The following is an 8254-nucleotide window of genomic DNA, read 5'->3' on the forward strand; positions in this document are numbered from 1 at the left end:
TGTAGGATACGTAGCCGCATCAAATACAGCTCGCACAAAAACTGCCCCTCCTGTCTAAAGTCACAGGTTAACTGAAACAGGTCTAATGCTTTCCTATGTTAAACATGAACAATGTTACAAAAAACCCTTGAAACTAAGTCATTAGGTTTCCATTACAGTCAATGTGTGTATTTCCAATGACTGCAGAACGGCTGTGTTCCGACTCCGGCACAGCTCGGGCGATCCGCAGCCCTCCGGAGCGGATACGCAGATACGCATTTTTGCCGGACGCCGGAGAGCTCCGCAGCAATTCAGCACACGGCAGATAGTGCGGGACAGGAAGTCGAGCACAGAAACAAAATAAACATCCGGTTAATTTTCAAAATAAAATGTTTGTTTTGTGGTTCTATTCTATGTGAATTCACGATCTTGTGGGTCCTCGTGACTACAGCTATCAGTCATGGCCACAGCCGTGCGGCAAACAAATCCGGACCTAGTGGATGGACGGCGGAGCACGCAACCAACACGCAGCGGAGCCGGTCCGCAGACGTTCTGCATTCAGTGGAAATCCGGAGTTAGTCTGATCAACTGTTTTTATACACGTTTTGACGAGTTTGATTTCAGCCAGGAGGTCCAAGAACTCCAACACAAACTCAAGGATAATTAGCACTTCAACATCACATATAAAGATGTGTAAAATGTCTTTAGTAGGACAAAGATTAATAAAAGTCATGGACCTGATCTGTGGGCGTGTAATTAAACATTTAAAGAGAGCCGAGTCACATTATTCCAATATATTTTTAATAAATCCCTGCAGACGCAACATGTCTACCAAAAATCTTGAAGGATAATGTAGTGGTTCCAGTCCCTAAATGTAGTTGTTCTAAAACTCTCAATGATTTTAGACCTGTCGCTCTCACTTCAATTTTAATGAAAACTTTTGAGAAATATATAAGATCACAGATTTTAAGGATCACTGAACATGCATTGGATCCCATGCAATTTCCCTACAGGCCACGCAGGGGTGTAGAAGATGCCACTCTTACTTTGCTTCATTTTCTCTTCAAACACCTTGAGGAAAATGGGTCCCATGCACAAATTCTTTTTATTGATTTTTCATCCGCTTTTAATTCAATTGAACCTTATATTTTAGCCAACCGCAATTTGATTATTGTCCTAATCTCGTTGGTTGGATTTTGGAGTTTTTAACATACAGGACACAGAGAGTAAAGGTGAATGGAGCTCTGTCTGGTCAGCTTTGCTCTTCTACAGGTTCACCACAGGGGTTGGTACTTTCACCCCTTCTGTTCATTCTATATACGAACACGTGTCAGAGCAAATGTAAATAGGACCATCATTACATATGAGGACAACTCCGTCATAGCGAGTCTGCTCCATAAAAATGACAGAGGCCACGGTCCAATAATTGAAGACTTTGTCCAATGGTGTGAGGAGTCACACCTTCAATTGAACATATCCAAAACAAAAGATATGTACAATGATTTTGGAAAAAATGCCAGGATATGAGGCCATAACTATAAATGGTCAAATAGTGGATCAAGTAAAATCCTATAGATATCTAGGGACAATTATTGACTCTAAATTAAATTTCCAGGAAAATTGTGAAGCTGTCTGTAAAAAAGGACAACAGCGTCTATACTGTTTGAGAAAATTGTACCATTTTCATATAGACAAGACCTTGATGACATTATTTTATCATGCTTTTATCGAAACCATCATATTTCGGCATTGTTTGGGTGTGTTTCAGTCAAGCAAAAGAATTGCCTAATTGTAAAATGGTCAAGTAAGCTGACTGGTGAGTTCCAGCTGCACCCCACATCCCTGTATGCTAAACAACTACAGCGGATAGCTTTGGCTATCAAAGAAGATAGCCTACACCGTTTGAATAGGGAATTCCAGTATCTCTCTTCTGGACAGAGACTAAAAGTTCCTGGTTGCAGAACTACAAGATTTAAAAACAGTTTTGTCCCAGCGGCAATCACTCTGTTAAACAAACTGTAAAATTACTTGCACAAAACGCACAAGCAATTTGGTCATGTACTGTCTTCTATTCTTTTTATCTATGTTTTACTGCCTGTTTTATATGTTTTAATGTTTTGTGTGTTACATGTTATGTGGTGGTCTACAAAGCTTTAAGGATGGCCTGCCTCTTAGACTGTAAACCTAGTTTACCTACGGGTACCAATAAAGTAACCTGAACCTGATATCAGTTTCTGTTATTTCAGAGTGAAACTGAAAGCCCATAGGAGATGATGAGATCCAAGGTGTGGCCAAGATGATGATGCAGCGATTGTTGCGGAGTCGAAGGCAGGGCTGACGCCGTAGATCAATACATGAAAAGTGGGATTTTCGTCCCCATAAATGCCCGGAAATCGGCCTAATTTTTGGCAGTTAACGACAATTTACAGCCTGTGAATGTCGCGTTCGTCTGTGCCACATATTGATGGAAACGAACCATGACGTATGTGGAGAGCTCCCGCGGTGGTGTGAATGGCTCTAATTAGCATATGAATAGCAGCGACACCGCGCCTGGCCAGAGAATGTCTGGCCTGGCTGGAATTTCCTCACTCAGTATTGGATGATACCACTACACTCCTGATTGGTTGGCAGGTCTGAAATGGGTTAGGCTATTCGTCACCCTGGGTCATTATAATAATAATAATAATAATAATAATAATATATTTAGGCCTATATATATTTATTTATTTCATATATGCTATGTTGTATTTTCATGTCCTTGTTATCCTAAGGAAAATGAGTTGCCAGGAACGTGCTGTTTATTCAAAGATAGAGCTTTATTAACACAAAACACAATCGCAATCAGAAAAAAACTATGTACAAAGCATAGGAGACATACAGCACACACAGCAAATATCCCACGCTCACGAGAAGCCAAATCAACTTCAACGTCAACTGTCTGACTGCCGCGGCCACCTTGGAACTGTAGGTAACTGGCGGAATTCTATCTGAATATGGTCCATTTTGCAGATGACTGTGGTGTGTTGCCCTGTATTTCGGATCATCAGGTCTATGGTGGCGCACTTCCAAATGTCCACCTCAACCGCAGCCAGCACACTCTGTCTAGCTTCCAGCAGCTGTAAAATCAATCAATAAAGACAATCAGTACTGTGCGATGCACTGCTTATGGACACAACACATCTATGAATGCACCTGAAAAATATTCACATTAACCACAAATTGATCTAATCTTACCCTCTTTTCTTCTCGACCGACTCAGAGCTGAGCTCTTCACAGCTTCTACCCGTGATGCCAGATCTGTTTTTTTCTACCTGAAGCTTGTGCGTACTGTCTCGTAATATATTTTACAGGCAGCTGGAAAACAATTAAATGAGAGTGGTATGAATAAAGAAAAAACATAAGTCACAGTAAAATTAAACAAGGATCCGGATAAAACAGTAAACGTTACTTACACACAATGGCGTCATTATCAGCGTCATGTAAATCTGGACTTGCAGACATAGCTCCGAGCAAATTTATGTTCGTTATGAGGCGAGGTTAGTCTGTAAAAAACAATGTACGGTTAAGATCAGTATCTATTAACGTATCTATGTCCTTATACAGCAGAATGAATGATATTCATTTAATGAAAACATTCTTTCAATCTTACCCTTGTTGTTGTTGTGTCGTTTGTAGCGCCTGCTACAATTTCTCTGAGTTGTGAAGACTGCGTACTGCTTCCTGTAAATTACAAGACCAAAAAAATACACTTTTATAAAGCAACTCACCCGCTTAGCTCTGCTATTGAATCGCACTGAAAGCCCCCAGGTACACTGCTGTGCTGCTCACGTTTAAACTAGGGTGACCAGATTTCCCGGAGCCAAAACCAGGACACTTTGCACGTGACCGTAGTGCTCGTGCACGCACACGCTTTTTAATGTGAACATGTGCCGGCCCAGGTCAGACATATACACAGACAGTAACTTCATTATTTTGATCGTAGGCTCCTCATCTAATAATAACAGTGTTTTTTCCTGTAAAATTAACAAAATTGCAGCAACAGCCTTTTTCACTTTAGTGTGAGATTTATGTTGAGATTTTTTCTAAAAAAGATTCTATTAAGTGTTATTTATTCCAATAACACCAAAATAATTAAAATGATTTGTTGAAAATTTTGAGCATAACCACTTCATTTCCTGCATTCTGGTGAATTTTTATGCACATATTTCTATCTTTTTCTGAATAAACCTGCAAATATCTGTAGCCTAGGCATCATTTAGTCCTCCCTCCCGTTTGGCGTCTTTTGGTGAGGAAGTAACCTCCTTAAATGTGCATGTGACAATTATTCACCTCAATGATACATTAATTCATTTTAATTTATAATAGACCCCTGGACTGTAATATTTCAGATGTGTTTGAGCAAGATTTCTGCTCATGTCCAAAACTTTGTGCACATTCAAAGTACAGTGTATCTGTGTTCTCTGTGATTTGGAGGAGACGATGAGTCGTGACATTTTGAGAAAAATAAAGTTAGGTTAGTAGGCTATTACAAGAATAAAGTCACTATATTTCAGAAACTAATCTATAGCTGCACCATAGTCTGCTGTGCATTACATGATTGCTCTGCTGATACGGTAGACCTCAGACCTCCTGACAGACTCAGAGCCCCATTTGGGTCTCTGGTCTCTGAATGAGACAAATAGTTTTAGCTAGAGAAGTAACTGAACGCTGCTACACATCTATGGAGCTAGAACAGTCTCAATAAAGATAAATGCACACACTACATTCACATATGCACACACAGGATTCATACATGCACACACATGATTCATAAATACACACACAGGATACACAAATGCGCACAAAATTCACAAATACACACACAAAATTTAAAAAGCACAGAAGATTCACAAATGCATACAAAATTCACAAATGCACACAAAATTCATAAATGCACACACAATTCAGAAATGCAAACAAAATTTACAAATGCACACAAGATTCAGAAATGCACAGGACAAGATTCAGAAATGTATTTCTGATGCACACACAAATATATCTTGATTTACAAACGGCTTGCGGTCTGTGAACTTCATTGCATTTGTGTGTGAATTTTGAGACCAGTGAAGGCTATTAGAAGCACTTTTCCGGTGATCTCTTGCTTTACTGCGCAGCCTCCAATTGACAGAGACAACATAAATGTGACGTGAGCAACGTGTCTGAAAGTTATACGTCTTCTAGTAGCTGTGCAAAGAGAAATCTCAATCATTCCCAATCTTACAGAGACGGAGAGTGTAGGTATATGTAAGGAGATAACATAAGCACAGGCTAATTATTGCTAACTAACATGCTAGTTAACATTAGTAATTAAACCTAAACAGCTAACGTAAGTCGAAACTGCCTGCGAGCTTCTCCTGTACTATACGGTAATTCCTCTACTGTGCGACAGTAAGTCACTTGGTTATGCCACAATCGTTAGCCTATTTTTACAAAAACGTCTGCTACGGAGCCATAACGTGAGGTACAAGGTAATGGAGCATTTATACATTGTCGTGTTTCTTTAGAACTAAATAATGGACAAATAGAGTCTTTAAACATTTCTGATGTAAAGTTATTCGCTGTCAAAGTGGCGCCAAAATGTATGCTAGTCAGTGGAATGCTAACGGGAGGTGATCTCTTTGTAGCGTCAAAATGGCGCCATAGGAGGTTGGAGTTCTGAAGCGAAGCTTACCCCCTTGGGAACAGCGCCCCGCCCCCAGAGATCCCCCTTCCTCCATTTTGAACTGCTCATGTTCATTGTTTATGTTGGTTGCGGAGGTCTTTATTCTAGAGACGTCGTATTTATCGGGTGGCTGCAATTAGAAGAAAGAACTTTACTTTCGACCTCATCTCCCAGTTGATGGGAGTGTGTTCTCTTCATATTCATTCGGGTAAGTTCTCTTAAAATGTGTTTATGTTGTCGGCTCTTAAAGCCACGAAGTGCACCTAGCTAACGTTGTTGCCTAGCCTGCTAGCTGACTACAGTGCTTGCTAAGCATAAGTGAATACACCCATGCTAATCATTTAACACAAGGCTGTTAGCTGGGTTGCTGTCTTTCGTGCCATTTGTGTTTGTAAAGTTTAATGTCAGGTGGCATTTTCATCTCTTTTTATAAGCTGTTACTGTATATGCGTAACGTTAGCAGTGACTTAGAAATGTGTGTTTATCAGTTGTAGCTGCAGGATGGGAGGTAGAGCTGCACCTTGTTTACTTAACTAGCAACGTTAAATGAAAGCTAAAATGTATAAGTAGTTTCCCATGTGAAGAGCATTCATAACGGTAAACATTTGTCTTGTGTCTGCTGCTGTCTTTTAACAGGGACTAATGAACAAACGGAGGCTGCACTAGCATCACCAGAAGGGAGAGATGAGGAGGAGAGGGAAAGCAAAAGACAAGCAGGGAGGCAGAGGCCAAATAAAGATGTTGAATAGATTATTTGCTATATTAGAGATTTCCATTTAAAAAATAAATGCATCAAATTAACTGATTTGTCTGTGTCTTTTGTGTATATATATATATATATATATATATATATATATATATATATATATATATATATATATATATATATATATATGTAAACAGTTTTTCAATGTCTATCTTTCCATCAAATTGTGACCTGGAGACAGGAAACTTCTAGCTGAATAATTATACTCAGATGCTACCTGTTTTAGTTAGGTATACAAGCTCTTAAAAGACATTAACGAAACATGTATCTAACATTTATTCAAAAATGACTATATACTGAACACAAGTATATTCAACATGAAGCGACGATCAGACTCAGCTGCCGATGATGGTGTTGCTTCCAGGCTGCAGACAGAAGGAGAAAGCTTTAGGTTAGTCCAGTAGTTATCCAACCTGTCCTGGTAAGATTAGAATTGTATATAAAGTATATTTTAGCATAATGTAACATTAAGGTACTTCATGTAAATGTGTAGTGGTGTAGTTTATTTATCATGGTCTTAACTGACTGTTGATCATTTAACACACTTAGCTACACCTAGCTCTTATGTTGGTTGTAGCCTTGTATGTTTACAGTACTATTTAACCTTTCTCACTTGCAGTTTACAGCATATCATAGTACCTGTGGCAACCTCCATTAGCTGGTAGTGTTTACCTTGTTGTAGTTGCTGATCATATTTTGCACTGCATTTATTTGAAAGATAGAAGCTACTGGACAACGAGCTAATGTTACATACATGCAGTAAACTACAAGCTAGCTAATGTGCTAACTGTTAGCTACTGTAAGCTTAATGTAATTTAAGTGTTATGACAACTACAAAGTGTTATGGCTGTGGCTATGACCCAGAACACAGAGTATCACAACACGGAGGAAAACGTTTCGAAAGTCTTTTAATGATCGTCACAGGACAAACAAAGCAGCCAGGGACAGTTAGCTGCGCAGGTGGGGAAGACAGGACTGCAGTGGGCGTGGGCAGAATGTAGCGTGTCCAAAACAACTCTCACAGGAATCCAAGCAGGGAGATAGTAGGTCTGAGAAACGAACGGCTGGCGGACCAGCGGTCTAAAGGCAACAGGTTGGGGGGTGTAGGTCTGGATCAGAGGACAAAAAAGAAACACACAGGTAAGTGGAGCACAAGGGAAAAAACCTGAGGCAAACATACGAGCACAGAAAAAATGACGATGCAACTGGGAGCCAAGTTACCACTTTGGTAGCTGTAACGATTTGTCCCCGAAGACAGGTTCCAACCGAGTCTAAATACTGCAGCCGTGATCAGGGGAATCAGCAACCGCTGAGCAGCAGGTGATTGCAGGATTGCCAGCAGCCGTGCAGGTAGGTAGATCGCCCGGCCACGCCCCTTGACCTACTTTCAGCCGCTCCAGCAAAACAGACAGACAGGGAAAAGGGGAGAGAGAGAGAGAGAGAACACACACAGGATGGGAGAACAACCGCTCCCATAACACAAAGTACAAACATGAACGTTTGAAAAGTTTTTAATTCATTGACATGGGATAAATAAGAGAAAACGGTAGCCTATCAGTGTCAGTAATGTTACCTAACTTCGCACATTGCGGCCAAAGTTGCCGACAGAATATTCTCCTCCTGCGAGCAGACTGACGCTGATTCACTTTCTCCAACTCAACAAAACAAATTAAAAAGCCCAGTTCACAGTTCCACATCAATTTCTTCAAGTGTTTTGAAATGCAGCGCTCACAGTGTTGCCCCCTATACAGTCTATGGTTGCCCCTGGTTACCGATAGCGTAGGTATGCCGAAATGGTGGACGGGCTC

At 40.3% G+C, this 8254-nt stretch overlaps 1 long non-coding RNA gene across 1 annotated transcript; it reads right to left on the reverse strand.

The window, feature by feature from the left end:
* Window positions 1–7337: 7337 nt before the first annotated feature.
* LOC120559813 lies at window positions 7338–8023 on the reverse strand. Its single transcript, XR_005639366.1, has 2 exons — window positions 7668–8023; window positions 7338–7555 (listed from the first exon to the last, which is right to left on the reverse strand). It is a non-coding gene; the product is annotated as an uncharacterized LOC120559813 (long non-coding RNA).
* Window positions 8024–8254: the final 231 nt, after the last annotated feature.

This window comes from Perca fluviatilis, chromosome 5, assembly GCF_010015445.1.
Source record: "Perca fluviatilis chromosome 5, GENO_Pfluv_1.0, whole genome shotgun sequence".
In the NCBI taxonomy this organism is placed as follows: Eukaryota; Metazoa; Chordata; class Actinopteri; order Perciformes; family Percidae; genus Perca; species Perca fluviatilis.